The 12,560-nt window shown below is 42.2% G+C and overlaps 1 protein-coding gene across 1 annotated transcript in view; it reads right to left on the bottom strand.

The window, feature by feature from the left end:
- LOC310776776 (14-3-3 protein beta/alpha-A-like) overlaps positions 1–2,587 on the bottom strand; it is a 54,358-nt gene extending 51,771 nt beyond the window's left edge. Inside the window, exon 1 of the mRNA XM_083636953.1 lies at positions 2,472–2,587. The gene's annotated coding sequence lies outside the window, so the exon portion shown is untranslated. The remainder of the gene's footprint in view (positions 1–2,471) is intronic.
- Between the last annotated feature and the right edge of the window lie 9,973 nt (positions 2,588–12,560).

The raw sequence follows: 12,560 nt of genomic DNA, 5'->3' as shown, positions 1-12,560 counted from the left end.
AGAGCGCTACAACAACACACCTGTATGTTAATAGCTAGGCTAGCTAGCTGTTAGCTAAGCCCACTACTGCTGCTGTAAACCACTTCACTGACACCGGGCTCAAAACCCTAATGTGAGTGACCAAACGTTTCACTTGTTAACCAGTCTGAGTCACGCTCTTTCCAGTAACATATCGGCTTTTTGAAATCCATTGAGCTGCTTGTGGCTTGCAGCTAAAGTTAATGTTAAACACATTAAGGTTGCCGGTGTAGGTACCCGGATGTAGCAGTCAAAGAGTACTGTAGGTAAGAGATGAAACATGTTTTTTTTTACAACAGCGCCTTGATGTTGCAGTGGAACCGCTGAGGGGAACAACCCAATAGCCACCGGTTCTTATCAATTTAAGTTATTTGGGGCAGAATCACAAAAGTTGTCCTGCTTTGCTACTGCGAATGGTCAAAGAGTTTGATGATTGACACAGACAGCAACCAATCATTTGGGGCTGAAAAATACATCACACAATCAGTGGTGGATAGGCTTGCATCCAGACCGTAATGAAGGATTAATTGGGGCTGGTTACCAGGCTGGCATGTGATGGTGTTTTCAAACTCTGTCCTGAGATATAGGCAAGAAAGCACATTTTAATACATTTCAGGCACCAATAGTGTAGATGGGCTATAAAAATTAAAAAAAATACTGAAATCAAAAAGGCTGGAATTTCTTCTCAGATATACGGTATGTTCTGCATAATCTTGAGTATACGAGGGATCAGCCGAGCAGCATTTTGGTAAACAAACCACGTCACTGGGTGGCAACGGCAATGGAACCCTATGGAGCCGAAGTGGCGTGAGGCGTGAATGTCTGCTCTAGCCGGCTTGACTCTGTTTACATTTTAAAAACTGCAACAGTTCACACAACTTTAACACCACATGCATTATACATCAAACTCTTGAGCTACTTCTGCTCTCACTCAGAATGTCAAAATATAAGCGATGTGATGTATCGTTTGAGATATTAACATTTGTTTGGCACAACTCCTACTATTAATAGCCACAGGGTTCCGCATTTCTGGGTGGCAAGTGACGTCATGCTGATTCGTCCTATTGAATCCCTAGCATTAGTACCACCAAAAACCAAAGTCACACCACAAAATCCAATAGCTTTTGACCATTTCAGCACCACGGAGAAAAAATATCTATAAACTTTATCCATAGAGAATGAAATTAGCTTGTAAATTTGCAATATCACTTTCACTAGCTTCATAATAAGAGGCCAAATTGAAGGAGTTGTAACCAATTTATCAGCATGACATAGGCTTGCAAATTCACCCACGGGGACATAACGCTAACGTAACATTATTTGTATGCGTGTGTATGCAGTATAGGGAATAGGGTAAAGTAACCGTACAGCTAACGCAGATGTGCACTTCACTGGCTCTCACCCATACACACCACACCCATCTGTACCTGTTGGAATGACTCGCCCAACAAGCGGAAATGAAACGCTGCTTGTCGGAGCTAAATCATTATATAATAATCATTATCGCAGACAATGTCCTAATATGTCTTGATTCATCACAGTAAGCCAAGTCCAAAGATCCCCCCATTATCGTAATTCATAGGCACCCCCCCCCCCCCAAACTAGCAACAGCAGTCGTAAAAGCCAAGAAATGGCTAACGTTAACGGGTCCTCGTGACCCGTTTCCAGTATGGCGCGGACTATTTCCCGAAACGGAAGCATTCTGAGCCAGAAATGGCTCATACGAATGTACAATGGTTTTATCGATTTACATAGTTTTGCTGACATGTAATGAACGAGCATGCCCCATCAGACGTGTGTTTTATCTCGAGGAACAAGACGACATTGTTGGCTGGCTAGCGCGACGCCCAGCCGTGTGTGTGCCCCTCTGCGTCTCCAGCCGCCTGGTCGGAGACTGGCAGATGTGCTCAAATCACACCTTGCCTAACGCACTTGACACTTGAATGAAACTGACACATGACAGGACCACGACACCACGGTTAACGTTACATTGCTGGCAGGCTACATGCAGAAAGCAAAGATTGGTACTAGCTAATACCTGGGAAATAATAGCAATATTTGCTAGCGATACCATTTCATCAGACTATTCAATTCCCATGACAGTCGCGTACTTAAATGTTAACAAAAGAACAGCAGATTTAAACAATTATCAGAGCCTGCTTGAATTAGCAGCTTTAGTAGCCAGCGCTAACGTTACATGGAATGAAAGCTTGAACCTTCAACCTGACACGCCTTCCCCGTCTGCCTGTCTGATTATCCATTTTTGCACCAGCAAGTAGCCATACCCCAAACTGTAGCTAGCCATTGTTCTTGGTCGACTGATTGTCGCCGCTAATAGCAGCCGTCCAGTCAATCGTGGGCAATGATTTTACATTAATACCGCACTTCAAAATACATTAGAAGGCATAGTGATTATTTTTGCAAATGTGAAACTGCGATAAATCCTTTCATACCTGAGTACTGGTAGATGGCGGTGATGTCGGTGCTACAGCTGATTCTCTCTCAACCCGTCCGTCTGAATGCAATCCACGGGGTTTCCCTCCAATCACACCAGCCCAAAGCACGGCCCGTGCAAGGGAGGCTGACGTCAAACGTTACCAAGGCAACGGAGCACGAGACACTCTGGGAATTGTAGTTTTTCTCTGCCTTGTCCAAATGTTATGCTGTCGTTTTGCTTCATATCTAGAGCAAAGATCAAGCAGATATAGTCATGAATCTATTAGGAATCCATATCTAAGATGATGATGATGATGATAATAATAATAATAATAATAATCATACTCATAATCATAATAATCATAATCATAATTCATCAGTAATTTCTCTATTTGTCCCCACAAACTTAGTCAATATTAGAAGATGTTGAAGTCGTGGTGGTAAATTATATTAGAAGCAGGGATTTTAGCAGCAGGAACTTGAATTGTCACCCTTGAGTGTATTACAGTGACTTTTGTGTTATGGTGTTAAGCTACATCTGACCTGGGAGACATGCAAATTTATGGAAACCTGACCTAGCAGCATCACTGTAGGCTAGCCCTATCAGGGGAATGCCTGGTGGGAACGCTGTACTGTCCAAATACCATATTTTATGTATTTGAAGAACACTCTTTTAAATAGGCTATAAATTGTAAGTGGAGACAGGACTAATGGCTTCAACACCGAAAAGAGTCTCACCCTGATAGGAAGCTTTAGACCTTGCTAACATGATTGGCATTTGACACCTGTGCCACATTGGTGCTGTGAATCACATCATGGGTGAGCCTATGTGGGGCTGCAGTTGTGCGTGAAGTTGGGGCACAGACAGGGCGTCCTGACAATGAAAGATGCTTGTGATGCTATGAGTCATAAGCAGAGGTGTGGACTCGAGTCACATGACTTGGACTTAACACTTAATTTCCCAGATCCACTTTTGTTTGAACCAAACTGACGGCCTCCAATTAAGTTGCAGCTGATCAACATAAAACAAATTTCAGGTCAACATAAAAATGTGCAGGTCTAAAATTAGATTACTTGTTTAGGACTCGAAATTCAAAGTGTAGGACTTGGGACTTTACTGTCTTGATTTGAGTGCAAAGACTTGAGACTTGTGACTTGCAAAACAATGCAATGACTTCTCAAGGCCAAATTTCTTCATTTTGGGCCTTATAGATAATGGCCTATCAGCCTAATTGCCCTGATATAACCATGATGGATGGTGGGGTGGGGGGGGGGGGGTCTCAATTTAACTACTTCTCAGTATATGTAGACGACCAAACTTCTCACATACCAAAATGACACTCCTCTGACAAAATGAGATACTGTCAGCTTTCACAGTTGTGTTGGCCTCCTCAAACTGTCTCGGAAACAATAATTAGCAGTATTTGCTGGGGATGCATTGCTGAGGGCATTACAAACTAAGTAGAACACTGAGCTAGCTTGCCTAATAGAAAGTACTATTTCTGCATTCTGGTCGGTTTCCACGGGGAAAGAGTGAAGCTATTTTTGCCTTGTCACATGTTTTCCCCTTGGGCCAAGATTTCAAGACTGTAACCTATTTAAGGGCAGATCAGATAATACTGTCTGTAGAAATGCACAGGCGCAGATATTGATAACTGTGTAGGAGTGTCTCTGAGGCAATTGGTGACATAAAATGAAAAATTGTTCTCAGTAGTCAAGGTGCGGCCGAAGAGGGGCCGCATGGGTTTTTAAGTACAGAAAAAAATCTGTAAGTTGAGTGAGGGAGCCGAGAGTTGCATGACTGGTTGGACGAGTTTTCCCACTGACTATCGACCACACCTTGAGACATGAACCCACATGCGCGCACACACACAAAACACATACAGGCACAAGCACAGGCACAAGCACACATACGCACTCACTCTCTCTCTCTTTCTCTCTCTCTCTCACACACACACACACACACACACACACACACACACACACACACACACAGTTCTTACCCATGTGCAAGTGAGTCCCAGAAAGATGTTTAAATCCAACAAGGCCACGCACAGTGACGCAGCAGCTCTGTTCGAAGGAGCACGACATTTCATAATTCCATGCCATCACTAGTTACACAATGAGACTGTCAGTAGGCTACTACTGAGCTCCTGTATTGTGTAACAAAGTAGGAACTGTAAAATCACTGGACTCATCAGCTCTTACATGTTAGAAGTAATGGCTGTTCCTGACTAAATGAATACTTAATGTGCACCAAATCAGCCGCCTCCAGGTGCATCTGGGTCTCTGGAGAAGATACTCCCTTTTCCACTGCCTCTAAATTCAGCGACATTTCCTCACACGTCCTCAGCTCAGGTTAGGTTAGGTTAAAGAGACCTGACACGTCCTCAGCTCAGGTTAGGTTAGGTTAAAGAGACCTCACACGTCCTCAGCTCAGGTTAGGTTAGGTTAAAGAGACCTGACACGTCCTCAGCTCAGGTTAGGTTAGGTTAAAGAGACCTGACACGTCCTCAGCTCAGGTTAGGTTAGGTTAAAGAGACCTCACACGTCCTCAGCTCAGGTTAGGTTAGGTTAAAGAGACCTCACACGTCCTCAGCTCAGGTTAGGTTAGGTTAAAGAGACCTGACACGTCCTCAGCTCAGGTTAGGTTAGGTTAAAGAGACCTGACACGTCCTCAGCTCAGGTTAGGTTAGGTTAAAGAGACCTGACACGTCCTCAGCTCAGGTTAGGTTAGGTTAAAGAGACCTCACACGTCCTCAGCTCAGGTTAGGTTAGGCTAAAGAGACCTCACACGTCCTCAGCTCAGGTTAGGTTAGGCTAAAGAGACCTCACACGTCCTCAGCTCAGGTTAGGTTAGGTTAAAGAGACCTGACACGTCCTCAGCTCAGGTTAGGTTAGGCTAAAGAGACCTCACACGTCCTCAGCTCAGGTTAGGTTAGGCTAAAGAGACCTCACACGTCCTCAGCTCAGGTTAGGTTAGGCTAAAGAGACCTCACACGTCCTCAGCTCAGGTTAGGTTAGGTTAAAGAGACCTCACACGTCCTCAGCTCAGGTTAGGTTAGGTTAAAGAGACCTGACACAGCTCGGGTTAGGTTAGGTTAAAGAGACCTGACGACCGCAGTAAAAGCTCTTGTGTCTGCAGGTATCCGCTCTGCTCAAGCCCATGTCACTGAATCACAAACCAGCCCCACTAGCTGAGCCTGAAGCACAACCAGCTCCAGTAGCTGAGCCTGACCTCTGACGCCATGGAAGGTAGCTAAGCAGAGAATGTCCCTACCAGGATCAACTGAGTATCAAATCATTACCCCAACCTCTTTTTGTCAAATTGCAACCCAAACAATGATATAAATCTGTAAAAACTATTGCTGTATAGAAATCAAGTCAGATTTGTCTGCCTGCCTGCTTTATATTCCCTTATAATTGTCCTGTCTTTGTTCTCGTTGCAGTTTGTCTTTATTGTGATCGTTACATGTGGTTGACTGTGCGTGTGTCGGTGCACGTATGTTTGTCTTCTCCTCTTCTGTAACGTAGTGTCTCTGTGCCCTTTGTCTTGACAGTGAATCACTATGTAAACCCTAAACCCTCTACACAAATAAAGCCACCGTTATTCCTATTGTTCCACTGTATTGGTTGGCTGGTACATTCGTCATCCTCTCTTTTGTTGCTTGTATAACCTTGTTCTTGTGTGTCTGCTTGCACTGTCTGAATATTGTTTTGGAAATGTGTGATACAAATAAACGTAATAGTGCAAGTGTTTGTGCGTGCTTTGTGCATATGTCTGCCTGCGTGTGGCCTTGGAAGTGCTGTACAGTGTTTCCCATACATAAAGGAATTTGTGGCGGGCCGCCACAATAATATTTTGACCGCCACAATAAGATGTTGACCAAAAAAAAAAAAAAAAAAAAAAAAAAAAATTACTGTGCACCTGAACGCAACATGCAAGATATCCGCTGAATAAGTGTCCAATAAATGTTCATGTCATTTTGGCCAATACTTCTGTTATAGCATTTCAGTCTGGAATATGGAATATCTTTCAATAATCTATGATTTAGCTGCTAAATTGTCAAATACCGCCATCTGCTCGCTACCCAGGCACTTATGTATGTACTTAACCTAACTAACTTAACCTAACTAACTATCCGGTGTGCACAACACTGTCAGCCTAAACTCCGGCTGACACCCCAAAAACCTACAATCCGCTACAGAAAAATGTATATTGTTTGTTTATTAACTGGCCCCTCGCCTTCTATCATTTCACGAAAGTGGCAAAGCAAGTTGAGTATCCCTGACCTATAGGGAGAAATTTAGTTTGTCATTGTAAACCCACAGCACAGTAATGATGACATGTTCAGATCTAGCCTTTTAATTTTGCTCTTAAGCTTTCTCAAAGTACACCAAATTCATGCATTTTACTTTAAAATGTTTTAAAAAATCTTGCGTGGGGGGGCATGCCCCCGCACCCCCTAGGGGGTCTGCGGTCCCCCACCCCCCTAGGGGGTCTGCGGTCCCCCACCACAAATACTCAAAATCCTGTGGGAAACACTGCTGTATGTATGATGATTTCAGATTCTGATCCGTTTTCTTTTATATCTTAAATATCCTCCTCTTTTTGTCCACAGAAGAGGTCCAAACCTGCGAAACAAGCTGGTGCGAGCTAATATTAAGACGAGCCCAAAACAGACTCTTCTAGCCCCACTGAAGGATGGGAACTATCCATGTGGCCATTGTGCCCAGTGTCACAACACATGGAGGACTCCAGTTTTTAGACATCCTAGATCAGGCAAAAGCTTACCTGTCAAGGGCTTTATCACATGTAGTACAGAAAATGTCATCTATCTATTGAAATGTCCATGTGATAAAATTTATGTAGGTAAAACAACACGTATGCTGAAACAAAGGATAAGTGAACACAAGAGCTCCATCAGACGAAATGATATGAATTATCCTGTAGCTCGTCACTTTAATTTGTGTTCTCATCCTATTTCTTGTTTTCGTTTTCAGGGCATCAAACATATTGAACTGCCAAGAGGGGGAGATATAGATAGGAGATTATGCCAAAGAGAGCTCTTCTGGATTGATACCTTAAATGCTTTAGAACCCACTGGCCTTAATGAGGATTTTGACATGAGTGTTCTGTAGATCAGGATGTTTCTTCTGTTCTTGTCTTGTTCACTAATTCTTTCTTTCTTGTGTAGAGTAGGAGGCCTGACAAATGACGGCTCCAACCTGAAACCCTTTCATAGCTCCCTGCTCTACTTTTGATATTTAGTTTTTTATCTTACTTTGATAAAAATTTAAGGTATTTTCTATACCTGTGATATTTGTTTTTTTGTGGCACTTTACTGTAATATGCTTTGATTGTTTCTTTGTTTTTCTGTATTCCCTGTGTTACACTTTTTTTCAGTTAGTCTGGTAGGTCCCTTCAGTGGGACTCACAGCCTGAGAACTACAAACACCAAAAACTACAATTCCCAGAAGGTGTTGCTTCTACCTGAGTGTGCACAGGTGTTCGGCATACTGCTGATGACCAGAGCAGGAGTCTTAACCTGCCTGTCATTTGTGATCTGTATACTCTGATGAAGGTCTTGTCGACCGAAAGCTTATCATAATAAATGTGAAATCTGTACAGATTCAAGTGTGCGGAAATTCCTTTTATATTTGTATATCTTAGTTTCCATACATAAATTATATAGTCACGACCACCTGTGTGAAAGGAACCATTGTATGGGCCAGTTATCAAAAGCTGTTGGCTTGGTCCTCTATCTGTAAAACAGGTTTAAACACCCTACTGTTTGTCCCAGGCAGCACAGTCAACAAATGAGAACTCAGACTTACTCAGAAGTATAGTCAAATGGACATGAACCTGTTTGTTTTAATCTACTTGGATCACCAGATGGGTGGGGTTTACAGCATCAGAATATGTTTGATGGTATCAGGTAAGGTTCAGTCCGGTTCAATCACACAAAATATCCTGAAAGGACTATAGAATAATTGTGAAACAGATCTGCACTCTTCATTGCACAAATGTATCTGATAGTGAAATCAGTTTAAAACAAGGGCAATATAAAATGTTTGACCCAGACGGGATATTGGGGAAGATGTGCAGGACACTCATGTCTTCCACTGGTGACTAGACTATTCTCGCCTATTAACCTTATTACTGGTGAAGAATAGCCATCTACTCACCAATCACTACAGCTATGGGACTACAACAAAACACCAAACACCAAAGTTAAACACTACCGGAGGCAATACAAAGATAATTATTTCCTGTAAGCAGCATTCTGGAAAACCGGTTTAATATTTCATAGGCATTATCCACCTTAATTACTTTTGAAATCTCTCCAGCAACACAGATCTCTTAAAGCAGTCAACAGATATGAGGGCATTAATGGATAAAGGAGGTGACTAATCAAGAACCCACATCTGTATACTATAGATGGTTTTAACTTGACAACATAAACATTCTAAATTGCCACTGGCTTACTTCCTGTTGCAGTGTTTGCTAATACAACAGCTGACAAGAAATAAGATTTGTGTTCCTAGCAACACAATTCCATTTCTCTGCTTTTGCCATGAGACATTTCCAGTGAAAGAGTGATTCATTATAACCTTGAACTTGACAATGCATCAGGAGCTCTTACATATAAAATCATCTGTTATAAATGGAGCAGATGGTGAGCATCTGTTAAGAGGTCTTGGGCTCTCACTAGGGTGTAAATTGACAAGCAAATAAAACTTGAGCAGGAGTGAATCAGCTAGTAAACCTGGGGCTCATAGCTAGAGCACAACTGAAATGCTGGAGAAGAGGTGGACGAGGGAAGGTGGGATTGGCCAGATTATTTCCTTCCTTTAAATATAGTGATAATCATAATTCTAAAATGTCAGTGGACGAGCCTTAGCAGGAACTTAACAATACAAATGAGTGTCTGGGTGGAAATTGGCACATCTTGTCGTTTCAACCAGCTGCAGCTAAACTTAGAATAGGCCTTACACTGCCAGCCTATACATCAGGTGCCAGCGCAATCAGGCCACAAAACACACACACACACACACACACACACACACACACACACACACACACACACACACACACACACACACACACACACACACACACACACACACACAAAGAATCACGGTTTTCTAGAGGGAGATTTCTACACAAGTTATGAAGTAAAATCCAGCTCAGTAATAGTTAATATAAAAATAATACCTTTATTAAAATACTATACATTACATTGCATAGACAAATATATGATTATTATATAAGAGTGAAAACATGGCTGGTTGTCAGTCCAGACTTTAGCACAGTGATATAACATCAGTGGTTGATGACAGTAGGTGCAAATGTATTGAAAACAGCTCCCCTCTATAAATTAAATATCTGTGTTGACATGCATAATACAAAAAATAATCAAAACCAATTTACAGTGTAATGTAGGTCAGACTTCTAATGCACGGTCAGTCAGAATCAAAATACCTTTGCACCATCATGACGGGATAACATCAGAGAGACACTACATTTAAGATGCTTTTCACTAACGGATCAATCTGGCAGTGTGATGCTTCTGACGAGTCACACACCTGGAAATACAGGAGTCATGAACAAACTCATTACCGAACACAATTATGTGATTAATATTAATTAATCAAGTTATTACAGACAAACTTTTCAAGGGGAACTGTAGTAGTTTATTAGTGTGCATACAACCAGTGCAAACTTTGCAATTCACTCAATAGACATTTTCTAACTAGATCAAAGGATAGACAAATATTTTAGTAATATTTAGGCTGCTCTATGAAACGAGGAGTAAAGAAAATTGTGTCAAGGATGGGTGTGCTCTGTGCTGTGAGTAGACTTGTAGCGCCCTCTCTGGTCAGTCTCATTGCTATGAGGCGACACAGAAAAACCTTACACATTAGACAAGAACTTGAAAATCTGGGGGGAAATGCAATAGACAACTTTCAGTGACAATGTAGACTTTTCAATATATTCTTCATATCAACAAATAACTATGGACAAATCCATTCTGAAAATATCTAGATGCCAGGGAAAGAATATCAGTGCAGATTTGAGGTACATTTGACTTCACTCAAAAGAATACATTGTTAGTTTTTTTTTGATGAGCATCTTCTCACAGCGCGTTCACACCAAGGTGAAAAAAAGCTTCAGTCAAAAAGGCAATGAGGCGAAAATCATGTCGTTCGCACCACGGAAATCCACTTGTGCATTTGCATTGACTTTTTATGTAATCTCTTCATGCAAATTAGCAAAAATTGGCTCGGTGTGAATGCCCAGTTAGTCATACAATTAACTCCAAGTCCTTCTGAATTAACTCTAATTTTGACCCAAACCCTGGTGCATCATTACTTGCTTTCAGTAAATCTGTTACTTGTGGCATTCATTTCAGAGTACACTGTTTTGTGATGCAGATGATTTCCAAGTTATCATTACATTACAACTGTGTTCGGCTGAGTCAGTGCTAATTCGTATTTGCATCAGAATTCAAAGCGTGTCCTGAAACAGTGGGAGCCCTGAGATGGAGAATGGTGGTAGCAACTGGAGTGAGAGATGTCCATGAAAAAATATGAGCTACTGGGTTTGCTAAATTAAATCACTATGTCACTAATACGCCCCCCCCCCCCTCCCCACCAACCCACCGAAGCAAACTGCCAACCTGTGGGAACTGAAACACTGTTATTATAAACTATATTGGTAATTTAGCAACTCACTGCACTCAAGAAAGCTAGCTGTGTCTAATGCCACCTACAGACTGTAAGATTTGAGCAGTCTTATATAATTTATTGCAGGTCTAATAAACTTGGATACAGGTTTGATGTGTGTAGACTGTACGATGATGACACCTACTGGATCGCAGGTAAGAGGCATGTCAATACACAGGAGTCTACCGTTGCCAGTGTGCGCCCAACTACACAGCGTGGGTCATCCATCTACACCGCCTGGTAGAGATAAATAATAAAGCTAAGCATGAATCGAGCCCTTACAATAGTAGTATTTATATGCATGGAAAATCACCCAAAGAAGAGGAGGAGGAGGAGGAGGAGGAGGAGGAGGAGGAGGAGGAGGAGGAGGAGGAGGAGGAGGAGGAGGAGGAGGAGGAGGAGGAGGAAAGGATGTGGACACGGTTGTGGCTATGGAAAAGAGGCCAACATGGGGTGTCAATTTTGCGAGACAGCTTGAGGTAATGTATTTATTAGCATCTACTACTAGCATTTAGCGTCTAGACTCTATACTGATATGATCATGCGGTATTTCTATGAATTGTTATCAGACATCGTCGTAGATTTCACTGTCAGAATTTGTCCTAGGCTATCTTTGGTTGCAAGACTGTGACAATGGCCGTCTTTGAACCTCTCTCACCGCGTGCGACACAGGACCAGCATTTTTGTAGCCACGACCAAAGATATTGCCATGTTTCTTTCACGTTGGTCATCTTTTGTCTGGGACAGCCCAAAATGGCGCAGTGTGAAGGGGGCTTAACTGATGCTATATGTTTATTTTCCTCCAGACTTGGTTCACACATCCTACTTTCCAGCTACGCACATACCCGATCAACTGAGCAGGTGTTCACTAAAGCAGTCTCAGCAGCTGCCTTCTGGTCATGCCCTTTGCTCTTCTTGATTTCTGCCTGCTTCTTGGCATTCTTTTGCTGGGACTGGAGCTTCTGGTGCCCACGGGCCATCTCTGCCACTGGACCTGAATAAATGGGAGAGGAAAGTGATCAGCACAACACAAGTGAAGCAGGAGATAGTTCAAAGCCTGAGAAAGGAAGAATACAACTAAGCACCTAGCTCACAAAAAACAAGAAGTACACTTCTGAGTGAGTGCATACCGATTGATCAAAACAATCTGTAATGGGTGATGAGAAGGAAACAGAAATAATTCACAATAGAAGCTTTGTGATTAGTTGAAGAGCACCTTCAGCCTTCTATCACAATTTAACCTTCTCTGTGGCTCAACTGGAAGCACTGACTTACTGTTGCCTTGGAGATCATAACATTCATTAAATAGAAGCTTGATGCCCCTTGTCAATGTACGTAATGTAATGACAGGGCAGCACTATTTTAAAATAAAAAGA

Source organism: Poromitra crassiceps, assembly GCF_964638095.1.
Source record: "Poromitra crassiceps genome assembly, chromosome: 1".
Taxonomy (NCBI): domain Eukaryota; kingdom Metazoa; phylum Chordata; class Actinopteri; order Beryciformes; family Melamphaidae; genus Poromitra; species Poromitra crassiceps.
This window is presented reverse-complemented; position numbering and strand designations above follow the sequence as displayed.